The sequence below is a fragment of the Rhinatrema bivittatum genome, chromosome 10 (assembly GCF_901001135.1).
Source record: "Rhinatrema bivittatum chromosome 10, aRhiBiv1.1, whole genome shotgun sequence".
Classification (NCBI taxonomy): Eukaryota; Metazoa; Chordata; class Amphibia; order Gymnophiona; family Rhinatrematidae; genus Rhinatrema; species Rhinatrema bivittatum.
In genome coordinates, this window is record NC_042624.1 from 87,063,140 (window position 1) to 87,082,543 (window position 19,404).

The following is a 19,404-nucleotide window of genomic DNA, read 5'->3' on the forward strand; positions in this document are numbered from 1 at the left end:
ATTGGCTTTATGAGTCATTATGGTAGCCTTTAACATCTTCTGTTCTCAGTCCCATTAAGATGCTACCTTAACACCCTGTTTAGAATATTTTTTTCTCCAATGACTAATCTTCTGTTACTGTTACTAATTAATGCTAATCCCACTTCCACTTTACATCTGAAGAAAGTACCTATGTGGTCTCAAAGTTCAGTTACTTCATTATTTTGTGGGATTAATAACAAATGAAACATTTTTTTTTTTTTTTTTACCAGGTTCAATGCTGCTATTGGAATTCTGCAGTACAAATTTGGTCAGTTATGATGAGTTTACATTCACAAGGCAGCCCTGTATAGTTTTAAGCTCAGAAGGGTCATAGACCAATTACTGATTTTCTTGAAATAGTAGAAAATAACCACAACAAACTCCTTTAAAAGACGCTTGGCCTGAGCTTGCCCTGTTCCTTGCAGCAGACCTTTATCACAACAGGATGACAGCAGTGCAGAGGTATTGCAGCATTGTCAGCTTTCCCATTCTCCAGTTTTCTTGGCCAGTTCCAAGAGGATAACTGGGCTTTTCGGTGGTGAAATCAATGTTTTTTGTAAGCAACTCTTAAGAAATATACATCAATAAAGTGAAACATGCTCATTTAATTTCACACCAATAAACGATATAATAACATGGTCAGAGAAGTTTATAAGCTAAGTGCACGCAGTTAATGAAACTGCAGTGCAGCAGTTCCCAAGGGAAAACATTTTGAATATGCAGCTACAAAAAAAAAAAAATCAGTAAAGAACTGACTTAATATTCACACCACATTTATTTATTTATTTAAAATATTTATAAGCCGTGCAATCCATAGTTCTAGGCAGTTTGCAATAAAACATAATACAAGAAACCTGCTGTAACTGTTTATTGACAGTCCATGTGTGCCAATAAACTGCTCACATAAAGAAGAAAAAAGATCTGGTGCTCAAGAATCTGTTGATCTGAACAACAGTGGTGGACAACAAACATGCAGTTCAAAAGCTTCTTTAAAAAAATCTTTAGATGTTGTTTTATGCCATGGCTCCTGCTGGAGCCGCTCAGGGAATGCCAGAGCTGTAGCTAGGCAATCTGGTGCCTATGGCCAAGTGAAAATCTGTACCCTCCCCCTTTACACAACACATGACACCACGAGTTAGAAGACTCTGTTCAATCTTTGTACAGCAATGACCATGGCCAGTGCAAGGGTATTAGAGGCCGAAGGAAAACTCTATAGCCTTGCACTCCACATCCCATCACACCTGCCTCACACACAATTAAAAATTATGCATTTATAATACAGATTTTACATGAAAAAGAACATTCAAATCAGTCTTCGGAGGTAAAAATATCACTTACAATATGTATATTATATTTACATGCACTGCTGATTGCTAACCAGAAAACTCTGCAAAAAAGCAAGAGATGCTTGGAATCTATATGGTTTTAGGCCTACTATAATACATCTTGGGCATAGGCATGACCCTCAGAGAGCCATGAGAAAAAGGCATTTCTATATAAAAATAGGACTAACTGCCAGCACACAAACAGCAACAACTACCTATCGGGCCGATTCAGTAAATCGCGCGGGAGAGCTGGTACTTCGAGGCGAGCGCCCGCTCTCCTGACACGCGCCCAGGCCACTCTCCTGGGCGCGCTATCGAGTATGCAAATGAGGGCTCATGCTAAAAAGAAGGTGCTAGGGACACCAGCGCATCCCTAGCGCCTCATTATTGGCAGAAGCGTGGCTGTCAGTGGGTTTGACAGCCGATGCTTAATTTTACCGGCATTGGTTGTCAAACCCGCTGACAGCCACGGATTTGGAAAACAGACGCGGCAAAATTGAGCGTCTGTTTTCCAACCTGCGGGCCACGTGCAGATTTTTTAATTTTTTTTATTTTTGGGGCCTCCGACTTAATATCGCTATGATATTAAGTCGGAGGGTGTACAGAAAAGCAGTTTTTTCTGCTTTTCTGTACACTTTCCTGGTGCCAGCCAAAATTAACTCCTGCCTTTGGGTAGGCGTTACTTTCTGTATCGCGCGAGACTAATTAATAGGCTCACCAACATGCATTTGCATGTTGCGGGCGCTATTAGTTTTGGGGGGGGGGGGGGGTTTGGCTGCGCATTTTCCATGCGCTATTACCCCTTACTGTATAAGGGGTAAAAATAGTGTGTGGAAAACGCGCGGCTAAATGGGGGCTAACTGTGCACTCGGCCTGAGCACACCATACTGAATCGGCCCATATGAAAGATAATACTACAGATATTACACCAGGCCTAAAATAGTAATATACCCCCTATTAGAAAAACAGAGCAAGCCAAGCTGCTATAGATCCCTACATAGAAACTACACACTAATGGAATAACTCACTTCAGTCACACATGCAAAACACAGATAGATCCTCAATAGGTTCTTGATTTAGACAACGAGCAGGGAAATATATCTGAATATTCATCATATTCTGAAATCAAGATCTGCTTGTGGCTCTTGACAAAGGGAGTTGCATGTCCTGATCAAGCAATTACTCAGCTGAACTATGTATCATGATAGCTTATGGAAATTAGTTTTAATCCTGCCCTACCATTCTCTCTCTCTTTGTGACATTAGGAAGAATATGTTATCTTCTTGTGCTTCAGTTATCCAGAGGTAACTGAGTATAACACACTTCCATCTTCCCTTATCCATTCATGCAGCCCAGTTACCACAAATGTATCATGGGACTATCCCACTCCCCCAACAGGGGCTGTGAAAGCTGAAACATCCTTGGCTCTGGCCAGCCCAAGGGGTAGAAGCCAGATTCAGGAGTGGAACACAATTGCGCACTGCCATATGGGGGACTTGGGTTTGATTTCTGAGTCTGGCTTCAGCTTCTTGGGCAGGCCAGGGTTGAGGATTTATACAGAGGCAATTGTTCACAGCCACTAAGGGGCTGGGGAGGGAGACTCAGTCATTGTCCAAGTGTGACACATAGTGGTCTAACTCTAGTTGTACTGAGTTCCAGAGGAGCAGAAGTCTGTGGCCTCTGACCAAGAACTGTCACTGTGATGGCAGGGCTAAAGAGGAGCGTAGGACGGGGAATGAAAGGATATATAAAATGGGAAAATGCCATAGGTGGCTGCCATGAGCCCTGTGGGTGCCTGTTGCATTTGATCTGGAAGCCCAAAGAAGCAGAAGAAAACTGCCACCCCCCTTCCCTCCCTCCCACCCCAGAAGAAGACGTGTGTCATGCGTCTCAGGATAATTCCAAGTGTATTTATGCAGTATTAGACTGCAAATTGGGTGGGAACTTAAATTATTCTTATTATGTTAAAGGTGTAATTTAGGATCTGCAAAAGAATATAAAAGCTCTAAAATAAATAATGTGTTCTTTTCATTTTTATAGCTTTCAAGTTTTCTCTTTTTTTGAATTCATTTAAACATTCATTTGACTTTGCTTCCTACTCTTAAGTCTCTTACAACATCAGCAAATGCTTTAATTATTTTCATCTTTCCTCCCACACTTAACTTTCCTCTGGCAAATTCATGATTCAGATCTTTAGTATTCTTTTCTTTTTCTTCTAAGTAAGACTGTTTTTCATCGCCACTTCACATCAAGACTTTGCATGGTGTAGATCACATGTTAATTCATTTTAGCATAACGGCTTTTAGTAACGACAAATATTAAGGGAAGGTGTTTTAAGATTATACATGTGCTGTACAATTTCTGTTTTGCCTTCAGTGATTTATTTATTTAGATTTATATTCTGCTTTTCACACTTTTTTCAGTGCTTCAAAGTGGATTACATTCAGGTATTGTAGGTATTTCCCTATCCCCAGAGGGCTTACAAGCTAAGGGGGTCATTCTCTAAAGCTATCGCACGTGTGCGATAGCTAGCTCGGGGCAGGGTCAGCCCAGGGTGGCACCTGGGCCTACTCTGCAAAGATTTCCCAGACATGCTTTTCGCTGTCATTTTCATGCCAAATAACTACACCTTTTATGGTGTAGTTATTTGGCACGATGCCAAAAGCAATCGCACCGCCGCCAACTAGCACAGGACCACCCCCATGGGATTCACTATGCCTTGCGGCATTAGTGAATCCAGCCCTAAGTTTGTACCTGAGGCAATGGAGGGTAAAGTGACTTGCCCAAGGTCACAAGGAGCAACAGCAGGACTTGAACCCTGATTTCCTCTGCTCTAACCACTAGGCTACTACTCCACTCTCACAAAGAAGTCTGACTTGGTTCACCATAACTGCCTATTAAATGAACTCTCGTGATTCCTGAAGAGCAAAGTGATAATATTGATTAGGCGAAAAGACACTTCTCCTTTGACCCTCTCATGATCAAATCTCCAAATCAATCTCCACCAGAAATGAGACTTTTTGCATAAAATGAAAGGGAACACCAGCAGTCCTGAGCAAACTGTAAATGGATCAGTGCCTACATTGCTCTGGGTTCCAGCATATCAGCTATAGATGACAGCAAGAGATTTATTGAGAATAAGCAGTGCTGCAGGAATCAGTATGCAGAGGAGGCAGACAGGACTTTCAGATTTTGACTGGGAAAAGGCATTGAGAATAATTTTCAAATAACTTCGCATGGCTCCATATAAGGGCATATATGGCAGTACGGAGATCTACATGAATTTATAATCTGCACATTTTTAGATCCTTTACAAATTAGAACGTTTTCTAAATGACAAGACTTGGGAATTTTTGCAAACTTTAGTATTGGCTAGAAGGGTAAAATGGTGGCAGTATAATAATTAGCTGACTCACGTTTGGATCCTATTTGTCTTTTCTTCCCTCTTTATTGTGGGCTAGTAATTTGGAATTTATGGAAGTATGTTCTGGATGTATTCCCTGTCTATGCAATATAATGTTTCCTTTTTTCTTGGATTGTTTCATTGTAATAAATGATATAATAAACAGTAAATTAAAAAAAATAATTTATAACCTGCACATATCAGGTACGTGCAGATTATAAAACATATGCTTGTGTGCAAATGCCTACAGTGCATGGAAACCAATATTTCAGTGCACTGAATGTGTGTATGTTTCCCCACCTATTTTAGAAACATTGCGTGTATATTTTACACATAAAAAACCCCCAATTTGCTCTCATAAAACCAAAGGGGTAGATTTTCAAAAACGGCGCGTTCGTGTACTTTTGTTGGCGCTCCAGGCGCCAACAAAAGTATGCAGGATTTTAGTAGATACGCGCGTAGCCGCTAAAATCCTGGATCGGTGCGCGCAAGGCTGCCTATTCTGTGTAGCCGGCGCGCGCCGAGCCGCGCAGCCTGCCGCCATTCCCTCCAAGGCCGCTCCGCTAATGCCCTCCCCTCACCTTCCCCTCCCTTCCTCTAACTAACCCACCCCCCCGGCCCTGTCTAAACCCCCCCCCTACCTTTGTTGGGGGATTTACGCCTCCCAGAGGGAGAAGTAAATCCCCGCGTGCCAGCGGGCCGCTGGTGCGCCTAGACGCAACCCGGGGGCGGTTCCGGAGGGCACGGCCACGCCCCCAGCCCGCCCCGGGCCGAAACCACGCCCCCAGGCCCGCCCCCGAAACACCGCGTCCCGCTCCGAAAACGGCGCGCCGCTCGGCCCCGCCCCGACACGCCCCCGACACGCCCCCCTCGGAAAACCCCGGGACTTACGCGAGTCCCGGGGCTCTGCACGCGCCGGTAGGCCTATTGAACATAGGCGCACCGGCACGCAGGGCCCTGCTCGCGTAAATCCGCCCGGATTTACGCGAGCAGGGCTCTTAAAATCTGCCCCAAAGTGTGCAAGTTGGTAAATTTTAAAACATGCATGAGTAATTGAAATCACCAATTTGCAAATACCTCCACCAGTTCACCAAGTCCTTCTACAGGTCACTTAGACCCTCCTGGTTCTTCAGCCTGAACTTCACCCAGTTTACCCAGACTTCACACCCAATCAATACATTACAACAGATGAGGCTGATATCAACTGCGTGGGAAAATTAGCAGGTGTAAGATTGTTCAAATAAGTTCCCAGTTTCTTATAAAATATCAAATTATGCATGCACCTCTTAGCCTTGCCCCCAATCACCCCTTTTTTATGTTCATATATTTGATGTTTCTAAAACAGCATGTACATGAATGAGTACAGGCTACTTACTTGCATATATGCTAATTTTATGTGTGTAACTCCTTTGAAAATTCTCCCCATTGTGATTGAGTCATGAAATACCCAATCACAACAGGGTGAATTTGGTGAGTTGTTGAAATGCTGGCATCTTGACTGGGGGATCGAAATATGGTCATCAAGACTTTATTACATTTTAGAAAGTAAGCATCTTTTTGTTTTGATGGGAGACAACTCCAAATATAAGGAAGCAACATTCTGCCTTGCTGCCTGAACCAATAAGAACATAAGAACATGCCATACTGGGTCAGACCAAGGGTCCATCAAGCCCAGCACCCTGTTTCCAACAGAGGCCAAACCAGGCCACAAGAACCTGGCAAGTACCCAAAAACTAAGTTTATTCCATGTTACTGTTGCTAGTAATAGCAGTGGCTATTTTCTAAGTCAACTTAATTAATAGCAGGTAATGGACTTCTCTTCCAAGAACTTATCCAATCCTTTTTTAAACCCAGCTACACTAACTGCACTAACCATATCCTCTGACATCAAATTCCAGAGTTTAATTGTGCGTTGAGTGAGAAAGAACTTTCTCCGATTAATTTTAAATGTGCCACATGCTAACTTCATGGAGTGGCCACTAGTCTTTCTATTATCTGAAAAAGTAAATAACCGATTCACAGTCATCTACCCGTTCTAGACCTCTCATGATTTTAAACACCTCTATATTATCCCCCCTCGGTCTTCTCTTCTCCAAGCTGAACAGCCCTAACCTCTTCAGCCTTTCCTCATAGGGAAGCTGTTCCATCCCCTTTATCATTTTGGTCGCCCTTCTCTGTACCTTCTCCATTGCAACTATATCTTTTTTGAGATTCTGTTCCATCTGTTAAAAAATGCTTGTTTAAAAGAAACTAGATGTCAAGCTTTTTCAGTAGTAGGACCTGTGTTCTAGAATTCTCTACCTGTTGCTTTACGTTCTATCAATGACATCAAGATCTTCCGCAAGCAAGTGAAGGCGCACTTGTTTTCTAAGGCATTAGGAGAACATAGACAGTAGTACTTAAAATGACTGTGTTTTCTGCCCAGGAGAGAAGCCCATTGTATTTGTAATATTCTTTTGTTTCCCTTTTTTTTATTGCTTAAGTTTTTATCTCTGTTATTTTATTATGCTTTGTATCCTGCTTAGCTCGACTGGTTCATTATAAGCGGGCTAAAAATGTTTTTACATGAATAATTATTCGGTTGAGACCTCATGCATCCTCTTGACCCCCAAGCAAAAATGATGTCGTCTGCGTCTGCCCTTATCTGGGAGTTATTCACCAGCCATTCAGCAAAATGCTTCCTCTGAACGCCTCTTTAACTACAGATTCTTTGATGCATCCTGTCAACGCATGATTCTGTTTACCATGCATGCCTGGAACACCTGCGCACCGACGCCACCTCCGCAAGTTCTCTCACTGCTGGTTTAATTTGTTTGTGTAAACAAAATACATTTCGAACAACCAGAAAATTATTTAGTGTGTTTATACTGTATTATAATTTATGGAAATGAAGAACTGCAGCAGTGCTGCTCATTGCCTTATTGGGAAACTCGGTGCTACACACGGGCCGTATGCAGAAACGACAAATTAGATAAACAGGGAGGCATGCCACAGGAGGAATACTGAACAGATGATATTCATGTGGTATGCTTAGGATTCTTTACTGAGAAATACAGACATTGCATGGTTTCTTTGGCTGATTTTTAGGTAAACAATAACAGTCAGCAACATCTTCAGGATCTCAGGTTGTACCGCCTCATGGGTGCATCTGTGTGTGTATGCGTCAGCCTCACACTGTGGACGCCGCCCCTCACCTCTGTGCTGTCTCCCATAGGGCCATTACAGTGCATGTTTTCTAATACTAAAATAAAATCCATATAATGTCAAACCAAGGGCATAGCTGGAAGGAAACGTGCGTGAATGTAACCAAAGGAGAATATATTTAGTGTTCTTGCTAGAGAGCCAAGGACAGAAATAACTTTGTGAACCCACAGCACAAACAAAGATCTTTGAGCAGCAAAAGCACAAAGAATGTGTCATTCCTTTCAGCTAAATAGCAGGCAAAGGGCAGGATTTACTTAGCTTCTCCTCCCCTTCCATAGACAGAGAATGGGAAAGAAACCCTAATAAATCAGGCTCTCAATGTGTGAAACCTACCCAAGCTACATGGAATCTCTTCTCATGCTTAAACGATTTCTATTGAAGACAGAGAGTGGGTTTTGATGAAATCAAATCTGGTAAAAGGCAAACGGACAGTCTAGGGGAAAAATAAAGCCTTTTGGTCACAATAGGTTTCTAGCATTCATCATTACTTCTTGAGCCTCTCCTTGATTTCTCATTGAAAACCAGATAAAAATCTAGAGTTCTTTTGATTTCTGTTAACAAGCCGCCTTCATGTCTAGGCATGCTAATTATGTAGATTTCCCGTGCCCTTTCCAAAGAAAGCAATGCACAGTTCAGGGTTCCAGACAGAAATGCATGTTTTATGGGCAGCCTGCCGGATTTTTACTTCTGGACGCCTATTTTACTGTGGCCGTTTTGTGCACAGTTGAACTTACTATCAGGGCCGGATTTTCTACTAGGGAGGAGGAGGAGGCATCTTTGTTAGAACCCCGTAATAATGCAGCTTCTGAAAGCACCTCCTTTCCCTGACCCTGCAACCTCAGAAGGGGCTGCCTTGTCCCTTTGTCTATGGGCAGGGCAAAGGTGAATCCCGTCCTGCTTACTGTGCTGAGATTCACCCTCTTACGAACCGAGTCATAGTCACCCCTCTTGGATATTGTAATCACGCCGTGCCTGAGCCCATTATCATCGGAGAGATATATTGAGACCATGCCATTTATTATTGACATGATATTTCTTTTACTCACCTGTCATTTTTTTTTTTTTTTTACCAACTCATCAGTATTGAGAGTAAAAGTGGAATGTGAGAACTATTTTAATATTTAACACTGCTGTTTTCCCATAAAAAAAAATATAATAAAGAGTTTGTTCTGAAGCAACTTGTAATAATTCCACCTACCCAACAAGAAGTGCTTATTATAGCAATAGAATGCTTACTGAGAAATGCCAATCCATTTTCCAAGAAATGCAAACATCTATTAAAATAGGAACTCTGGCACAAGTGTATGCAATGCAAAGCTTTCGCATCACTTTAAAAATGATAAGTACCAGTCATAGTAGTTATTTTCCTTCTATAGTTTGCCTGTTAATATGGATAAAGAGCTGTTGGTCCCTTTCTTGTCCCATGAGAAACTCCTGCATAGGGTTGAGCAGATAAGTTACAACTGGGAATACGGCACTTAGAATTGAAATGGCTAGAAAGGAGATCTGAATCCTCTAGGAGGGATGGTGACAGAAAATGGAAGAAAACCAAAAAAAGATATATACAACATTGCAATGTGTCTACAAAAATGCATTCAGCATCGCTTTTTGTTCACCATGTTCAAATGTTCCTTTGGAGGTGTGCAAAGCACCCTCTATGATAACTGGGCTACCTGTGTCCTGGTTCAAATTTTGGCTCAAATTGAGTCAAGATGAATTTATCTATTGGCCTAGATTTAAGTCATTTGTAACCTAGTCAAACTAGTGTAACCCCCAGTCTAATTCTTCTTTTGACTCAAGGGGCCATCAAACACCCCATATTGCTCCCGGTTTCTCAAGAAAAAAGACAAACTTTCAAGGCCCTTAGGCTTTGGATGTCTCCTGTTCTTCCCAGTACATATCACACAGTCACACCAGTAAGTGTTATTCCAAAATAAAAGTTTTTAGTAGATATGGACAACTTGAAAGTACATATGGACAACTTGAAAGTAGATATGGACAACTTGAAAGACAACTTGAAAGTACGCCTTACCTTTCTTCCTGGCTACTCTAGCCCCCAAGTTCAATGCCCCTGTTTTATGTAACTTTGCTTGATTCAGCCTTCTTGTTCTTGGTTACACTTGTTTTTCCCCCAAGTTCCATGTAAACCGGCCTGATGTGAATTTCTATTCGTGAAGTCCGGTATAGAAATATATATTAAATAAATAAAATAAATAAATTTTCTTTTAGTGCAGTCCATAAAAAGAAAAAAAATAGCAAAAAATCAATGGTTTTATAGTCAAATAATGGACAGCCTATGGATTTTTCTTCTCTCCCACCACTAGCAGAGTAGAGAGACTCCCACCACTGGGAATTTTCCTGTATTGGAACCTGCTGCAGATTGTCCTTTCCAAATTTCTTTTGGCTGAAGGTGAAATTGTCTTCGGGTTGAAATACACCAAATATGAGCCCCTTCTTGATGCAGAAACTCCTGAGGTAAATCCACAAGCCTGTTAACCTTCTTCTGTCACAGACTACAGATTTTCGAGAATTTCTCCTGGAAACAAGAGGTATAGGCAATACCTAGGAACTTCTGACTTGTTGTCACCCTGAGACTGCTGTTAATTAGAGGGTGAGAGGAAAGGTAGAAAGAAATAATGCATATCAACTTTTTTTCTCTCTGCCAAAACCATTACTTTTGTTCCCTCCAGGGATGACCCCCCCCCCCCAGTATTTTTCTCCTTCCTCCCTTCCACACTCTCTTTGCTCCCACCCCTCTATACGTCACACCTCTCTGGCTCATCCAGCCTCACATAACTCTCAGCTGAGTCCCAAATCCTGGACTCACAGCTGCAGGCTGAGTTGTGTTTTTTGCAGCCCCTTTCCATTTCTCCCCACGTGCTGCCTGCATTGTGTGCTTCAGACTCACCCCTCATCTCCTGTTCCTTGGCTGCAGGCTTCCTGAAGCGGGAATGGCTGGAGCTATAAACAAGAGATACCGCTGAGCTTTTACTGTTTCCCCGAAGACTGCCAATTGATGCAAATTCCCTGAATCTCTGGGCGAAATCTGGAGAGTTTCCAGGTCTGAGTATAGGATGCAACACTAAATATCACTTCTTGATTCTTTCACTTGGAATCACCTGGATTTCAATTTGTACTCTTTCTCCCAAAGGCCTGGGAACTCCATCTTTGAGTCCCAGCCACCTTTAACAGGGAGCCTCCAGAAATGACTCTCTCTCTCTCTCTCTCTCTCTCTCTCTGTATAGCCATGCCTCATGGGAAGTGTTTGAAACACCAATACATACTCTTCCTTCTGACCTCATATATAGGACTTTGCAAAGATCTATCCTGTTAGTTAGGATCAATTTTGGTACAACTTTATACAGGATTTAACAGGCCCAATGAGGTTGAAAATGTTTAAACTGTTTGATTTGATTTTTACTGCAAACTGGCTTTAATTTTTTAATGGGAGCTGACTTAGACTGGCAGAAATCATTTTGTGATAGAGCTCAGGCTGAACTCAGAGTGGAAAGAAAAACAAATACATGGAAAATATTTTCATAGCTACATCTGATGAAGAATCCTATTTAGCAGTCCAGTGATTCTATAGCAAAATAGCCATGTTGTTCCAATAAGAGATACATTGCCACACCTCCTATTTTGTTTTTTTTATATATTGGTTTAACTGCTGTACCATGCTTTGAACATTTTGGTGGTGAAATGTGAAATTCATTATTATTATAATAAATAAGAACATAAGACATTGCCATACTGGGTCAAACCAAGGGTCCATCAAGCCCAACATCCTGTTTCCAGCAGTGGCCAATCCAGTTTACAAGTACCTGGAAAGTATCCTAACATTAAGTAGATTCCATGTGGCTATTCCCTAAGTCAACTTGTTTAATAGCAGTTTATGGACTTCTCCACCAGGAACTTATCCAAACCTTTTTTAAACCTAGCTACACTAACTGCACTAACCACATCCTCTAGCAATGAATTCCAGAGCTTAATTGTACATTGAGTGAAAAAGTATTTTCTCCAATTCATTTTAAATGTGCTATTTTCTAACTTCATGGAGTGCTCCCTAGACCTTGTATTATCTGAAAGAATAAATAACCGATTAACATTTACTTGTTCAAGTTCTTTCATGATATTATAGACCTCTATCATATTCCTCCTCAGCAATCTCTTCTCCAAGTTGAACAGCCCTAACCTCTTTAGCCTTTTCTTGCTAGGGTGCCGTTCTATCCCCTTGATCATTTTGATTGCCCTTCTCTGTACCTTCTCCAATGCAACTATATCTTTTTTGAGATGTGGCGACCAGAATTGCACACAATATTCAAGATGGGGTCTCACCATGGAGCGATAGAGGCATTATGACATTCTCCATTTAATTAATCATTCCCTTCCTAATAATTCCTAACATTCTATTTGCTTTTTTGACCCCTGCAGCACACTGAATTGACAGTTTCAATGTATGGTCAACTATGATGCCTGGATCTTTTTTTTTTTGGGTGGTAACTCTTAATAAGAAACTTAACATCCTGTAACTGCAGGCATAACCAGTGGGCCTGCAGTCTTCATTGACCTACTCCCGACATGTTCCAAGTATCAGCTGGGAGCTTGTTAGTGGTACCCGCTAGGTGACTTGGGGCTAGATTTTCCTATGTCGCAGGTCTCTATGAATCGCGCGGTAACGGGGAAGCGGGGGGCGGTCCTGCGAAAGCCAGCAGCGATCGCACCTCCGCGGTGCTATCGCTGCCAGCTTTTGCACCCAATAGCGCCATCGTGAAAGGTGGTGCTATTGGGCGCGATACTGACACACGAAAAGGGATGGCACGCGAAAAGGGATTGCATGCGAAAAGTCCCTTTTTGCGTGCGATCACTTTAGAAAATGACCCCCTTGGTGCTAAAGGGCAAAATGTGAGAGATTGATAGCCCGCTCCTTAAATAAAAATGAATTCATTAATTAACACATTTACAGTTGTTGTAGTCTACCATCTTCAATGAAAACTGGTGCAAATTCCAAATTTTTCCTCTTTTGCTTAATCAAATAACTGTTGGATTTTTAAAACAAAGCTTTACAAAAGACAGCTTCTCCTTCTCCGCTCAGTTCTCTTCCCTTTTTGTAACAATGTCTGCCCTTCAGTTCAGGGTGCAATTATATTTTGCCAAAAATCGAAGACACTGTTTCTCCAACGGCACACAATCATGGGATACTTACTGGTGGAGACATTTGAAAGGCAACTAAGCTTTGCAGAAAATAGCTAATTCTTTTCTTGGGAAACATTTTGTCTTTTTAAGAGCGATGCACTAAAATACTTGTCCTTTGTACTGTGACTTAGTAATCATCTGGCCAATTTTCAAGTGTGAACATGTGATCGGCCTTATTCTAGTCAAAAGCAGGCATTTTCCGTGTTTCTTTGTTACTGATAATGCAGTCTTGTGCTCTCATGAATTGTGTTTTTTACCACTCAGTGGCCATGGTAAAATGATCATCCTGGTACCTCTAATATAAGGTGCAAAGACTGCACAGGCACGGAGTCTGCATGGTGTCTCACCCATAGAGATGGTTTCTCCAGTGCCAGGGTAAGGTATGTTGGTAGAGCACTGTGGGGGATGCTTGTACTGTCACTGCCCCTGCTATACCTGCTGTATGGATATGCTGTCAATCTGACATCTAAAAGCCAGTGAAGGCAGCCGCTGCTTTCTTTTGGCTGCTTGCATTAAAGAAGAACTGCATGACAAAGATCTAACTTTGGGAAAGATGTTATGTTAACTTATTCAGCACCTATGGGAAGAAGTGATTTATTTTGTTAAAGAAACCATATTCTAGTTTAGATGTTTGTAAAGGATTTATGTTATGGCAATAATTTCCATTTATGAATTGATGGGGGCTTTTGCATATCCGGAGTGCAGGGCATGCTGGGGCTAGCACTATATAATATTGTTCTGCATTAGGCTGAGTATTTTTCTGTTGATTGGTTGTGTCACCAGTGCAAAAATGAGGCTGTTGTTTTGAAGGTGCAGGAAAACAGTTTCTATTCAAATTGCAAAAGGCAGCAGTAGTCTGTGACCCGAAATAACCCAAAATGAGTTTGCCTTGGTTGATAAATCAGGAAAAGAATTTACTGCCAGTGCAAACTGTTTTTGCATGGGTGCTAAACTTTGAAGCATAGGGCCCTTTAACTACTATAACAATCAACAATATTTTAGGTAAGAGCCATGTCACTCAGTGGGACTTGTGTTTCTTCCTGCTGTCATGTATAGGAACCTATATACTAAGAGCTGCATGATCTTTTCTTTGTTAAACCAATAGTGAAATTGTAATTTGTGGTAGAAAACTAATTTTGATATTAAACTCAGCACTCACATTTTCAGTCTGGAATTGGATGCTGCAGAATTCATAAACTAGAGTACTTGGAACGTCTGGGAGAATCTGCTGCAGTATGACACAGTTTTTTTGTGCCCATTTTCACTGTCTGTTTGCACAGTATTACTTTTTGAATGACTGTTCCCACTGCAGACTTCATGCATATCTGGAAAATGGGCAGAAAAAGGCCACTGAGCATGCCCTACTGATGTCATCAACACATGAAGACTTAAAACATTTCTTTCAAATGATTTTTTAAAGTACTGCTTCTGCCATAACAGGTACTCTGCTACCAGTTTCTTCTCCTCTTTCATGACTTTCTTTAGCGCCTCATAGTCCCTGAAATTGCTTTCAGGAGAACTCACAGCATTTACCATCTGATCATTTTGGTCAAAGACACTACCCAGCACACTCCCTTCTGTCCCAAACCTACTGTTTCATTTGCACTCTGATTTACTGGGTTCATGCTGTTGAGATCAGTTATCATAATCAATAGTACCGTGCCCTGGGGTGAATATCCAGAGTAGAGGTAGGATTTAACATTGTGATCACCAATATTTGATGCATCTCTAGTTTCTTTACAGTAAATGAATGCTGTACCTTTAATGTACATGTTCAAAAGAATTCAAGCACTTTCTCTGGCTTCCTGTGAGTCGACAGCTGTGGTTAGGGCTGTCAAATCTGTCCCTTGTAATGGAATTGCACGGGTCCCCATAGAATCATGGGAAGCAGCAACTGAGCAGTGTTGATGAGGTGGTGGCCGGACAGTGCATGCGTCTGCAATTCCTCCCCTCCCCCACCCCCCATACTGATTGGGTCTGCACTAGAAGGAAGAGAGCAGTGACACCTCCGGCTGTGTCCTCTGCCATCAGGACTGGACTGACACTTTCAAACATCTGATTCAAAGCATCAGTCTGGCCCTGGTAGCAGGAAGAGAGGGAGAAGAAAGATGCCGCCAGAGGCTCCACTCTCCCTCCTCCTAGTGCAGGTTGATCAACATGGGAGGGGGGATTTGCTGCTGATAAAAGGGGATAGGGGAATTGTGGAGGGGAGGTGATATGTGAAGGTGGGGCTGGGGGCTTGGGAGGGGGAGTATGTACGTGCTGTGGTTGTGAAAGAGGGGCTGGCCAGGGTGTGTGTGTGTAAATATTGGCATTTGGGATGGGAAGAGGAAGGAAAGGGGAATAAAAAGGACCAGGGGTGGGAATGCGAGGAAGAGCAGGGCCAGAGTCAGGGGACGGACATCTTCCGCATTTGAATTCCCTCCCCCCTCCCCAAGAACCTCCCTTCTCTCTTTACCCCTCACTTCGTATCACATCCCAGCAATCCCACTTCCTTCTTATTTCACCATCCCCAATCCTCCCTCCCCCTCTCTCCTCCTTTTTCCTTCTTCCCCCTTTTTCCGCTCCTTCCATGATTCTTCCTATTTCCCTATCCCCGATGCTCTCTCCTTCGCAGTCTCCTCTGCCCATCAGCAAGCCTTCTTTCTTTCCCTCATCCCCTTTTCTCCTCTCCCCATTTCTCTCCTCCTCCTATCCTTGAGGTCCCCTACTCCTCTGTCCTTATAGTGATGCTACACTGAATTTGTAATTTTTGGGATGTTGTGAGTCACTGAGATCCATTTAGGATAGGTGTTACATAAATATTGGAAACTAAATCCTAAAATAGCAAAATAAATATATAGTGACATACAAGCAAGGATGGAAAACTACTTTATTTGTATTAAGCAAAACAAATTTGCGTTATTTTATATGCAAAATGTTTAAATGTAAGCCAATGTGTCTCCGAATTGCTGCAGAATTTCTGAAACTTCCCCACAGAGTTTTCTAATTCTTACCATAGAGCTCGACCCCAGCTTAACCATTAAGCAGACTTAAGCAATGGCTTAGGGCACAGGCTTCTGGGGGGGCCTCAAAGAGCAGCTGCAGTGGTAGCAAAGCAACTGGTCCTGACGGCAGCACAAACTCACAAAAGCCATCGGTGCTTTTAATCACTCTGTTTTCACAACTTTTGTGTGCACAGATAATCAGCCACAGCAAGTCCTGCTTTTTCATCAGGGCTTTGTTTATTTTAGCGTGTCAGATTTGATATATTTTTTAAAGCGGTTTCCCTCGTTTTGTGTTTATATCTCTGCTAGGACCCCCAGCTTTCGGCTCCTAGGATTTAGCCGGTGGTGCAGGGAACAGGAGGGGAGGGGGTGAGGCTGAAGCAAACAGAGGAGAAAAGAGCTATTCTGTGCCCTAATCCAGCCCTTCTCCTATTTCCCCTCCTCCTTTTGTCTCCCCTCTCAGGCAGCTGCAAAGAACAGGAGTGTGGAGTGTGAAACTAGAATGGATGTTGGAGCAAAGAAGTGCTCAGTTTTTGTGTTCAGATGGTTCTTCTACTTTGTAGACTCTTAGGCCTGGATTTTCTAACGTCGCAGGCCTTTCTGAATCGCGCAGTACCAGGGGGGGCGAAAGGTGGTGCTATTGGGCGTGGAACTGGCGGCGATAAGGGGCCTTACCTTTTCGCCGTCAGCGATGTCTTCGCTGCATCCGCCCTGGTGCTGCCCCGACTCCTCCCCTTCCGGTGCCGACTCCGCCCCGATCTAGCTATCGCGTGCGAAAGCTATAGAAAATGACCCCCTTAGCCTGTATTTAGTGAAGGTCTGTCTGTTCTGCATGTGTGACTGAGGTGAAATATTCTGCTAATATGTAGTTTCTGTGCAGCGTTTAGTGGTGGCTTTCCGGTTTGTTGGGTGAAATAATGTATGGTGTGGCTTTGATCTTAGAGCAGTGTGAAGATATACATAGTAAGTGTTAGTTGGATATTTTCATATAGTTTACGTATTTTGAAATTTTGATTTGTTGACATATTTTGGGATTTTTTTGTTTTAGAGATGAGATGTATGGAAGAGATAAGTGAGAACATGAGGCATGTTTAAAGGTAGTTCTAGTGGAGTTGCCATAAGTTTTGAACTCTGAAGCTTTGATTTATTGATATATATATATAAAGGAGAATGAATGGGGTATGTGATAGTATGTTTGGTGTGATTGAGGCTAGTTCTTAATGGTTTTTATTGAGGTGCATTTTGATATTTAGCATTTGATGATATTTGGAAACTATTGTATATTGTACATCTAAATATTAGTTATATAAAGTTGTAAACCACTGTACATACATGCATTTCTACAGTATTTTGATGAAATTATTTAAATAAACCCTGATTTATTTATTTTTTTGCGCTAGATTAATTAAAGTCTCTCATTGTGTTATATACATAGTTATTGTTGAGAGTGATGTGTAATTTACCCGCTCATTTTTGTATTTATCTATTAAGGATCGGTAGCAGTCCAGCTTATTCTGTTTTCCCAAAATGAAGTCTGCTTTTTGCAGGGTTTTGTATTACTTCACAGAGTGCCTGGTAATGAGAAAAAATGGACCCTAGGTCAATTAAATGACACCTATTAACCCACTTTTGAGACTTGCAGAGGGTAATTTTCAAAGTTGGGAAAATCTGTAGGTACGTTTTATCCACAGACTTTCCACAGATTTTCAAAGCAAAAGTATTTGCATACTTTCAATTTGCAAATTCTTGGAAAGTATACACACAAACCCATCTGCACAAACTTAGGCTTGCTTCTGGCATGGCATAACTTGAGAGTGTGTATTTATAGACATAGGTGAATTTTCAAAGGAGTTATACATGTAAATGCAACATACCATCACAGTGATTTTCAAAAGCCATTTACCTGTGTTAAGTGAACTTAACGAGAGTAAAACTTATTAACAGTTAAATGGCATGCATTGTAGCAATTTTCATAAGCCCACTTACATAGGTAAAGTGCATTTACATGTGTAAAACCCAGTTTAAGTGTGTAAATTCTATTGAAAATCAGGCCCATACTTTTTAAAATCTAAAGCATGGCTGTAAATCTGAACTTTGCCCTGACACTGCCTGCTGGAATGCCTCTTTACTGTGTGCAGAAAAGTACTCATGAAATCAAGTTACATGCATATGAGTTATTTATGTACATACATTTTCCAGTTTTGTGTGTATAATGGCTTGTTAGAAAATTTGGCCTTATTGGTCTTGTCTGGCTTGACTATACTGTAAGCTCCTTGAAGGAGGGATTTTCTTTTATGTGTATATGTACAGCACTGCATATATCTTATAGCCTATATAAATGTTTAATAGTAGTAATAGTATTGGTATTCTAGGGCTTGGAGTAATAGTTACAATGTTACCTTTCATACATAGGGTTGTTTGTGTTTGAGTTCTGGGAGTTAGTGCTGTTTTGCTTTGCCAAATATGCTATTTAGGATCTGAGTAACTTTTTTGCCCAAAGTGATAATGGAAAGAGTTTATGTCACTATTACTGAGATGACAACAAAGTTTTAATTTTTTTGTATGGTGAACAGTAAGGGGAAATATCTGAGTTCAGCCTAGCCAGCCAATTAAGTGATTCCTTTAGCCAATTAATAGATTTCTTTTAATTTATAAATGTATGAATTTCTTGATATTTTTTGCACTCTACCCCCAAAAATCACAAATGACATATCCATTAGATACTGTGACATGATTCTGAAATAAAAAAAAAGTTTCGATATAAAAAAGTTTAATATTTAATGTTTTTATATCCAACTGTGTTCTCTTTACAGAATTGTTCTGGGAGGTGTGATGGTGAGGGTCTTGGGGAGAGAAAGCTGAAGGTGTGCCTAGGGTTGCTTAATACTTTTGCACCAGCTCTGCCTGAACTACTGCAGGAAATGGAGTGGTGTGGCAGTTAGTACTTACCTTGTATTAATTTGAAACCTTTACTAGCTAGTGTTTTACAATGCATCCTAGTAGTTTCAAGCAATTCCAACCATGGCCTAGATTTACTAAGCCTCAATAAGGCTATTTATCGTGCAATATTGTCATATTGCGCTGATATTGCAGATTTACTTGCTTTGCATGCATTTGTACAAGTGAAAGGAATGAATGCATTCAAAGCAGCTAATTACTAGTCAGTTTAATGCAAATAAAATAACATGGCTGACTTAGAAAGAAATCAGCTCTATTATTTTATCGCATTTCAGGGAGGTGCAGTTATTTTTTCCCAGGGCCATTAGGATGC

The 19,404-nt window shown here is 41.5% G+C and overlaps 1 protein-coding gene across 5 annotated transcripts in view; it reads left to right on the plus strand.

Annotated features, from left to right (window-relative positions):
* TTLL7 (tubulin tyrosine ligase like 7) overlaps positions 1–19,404 on the plus strand; it is a 291,830-nt gene that overhangs the window by 15,909 nt on the left and 256,517 nt on the right. The window contains exon 1 of one of the 5 annotated variants that reach the window (XM_029618376.1): positions 6,236–6,294. The exons of the other annotated variants lie outside the window; for them this stretch is intronic. The gene's annotated coding sequence lies outside the window, so the exon portion shown is untranslated. Of the gene's footprint in view, positions 1–6,235; positions 6,295–19,404 lie in introns of those variants that run through there. 5 annotated transcript variants of the gene reach the window in all.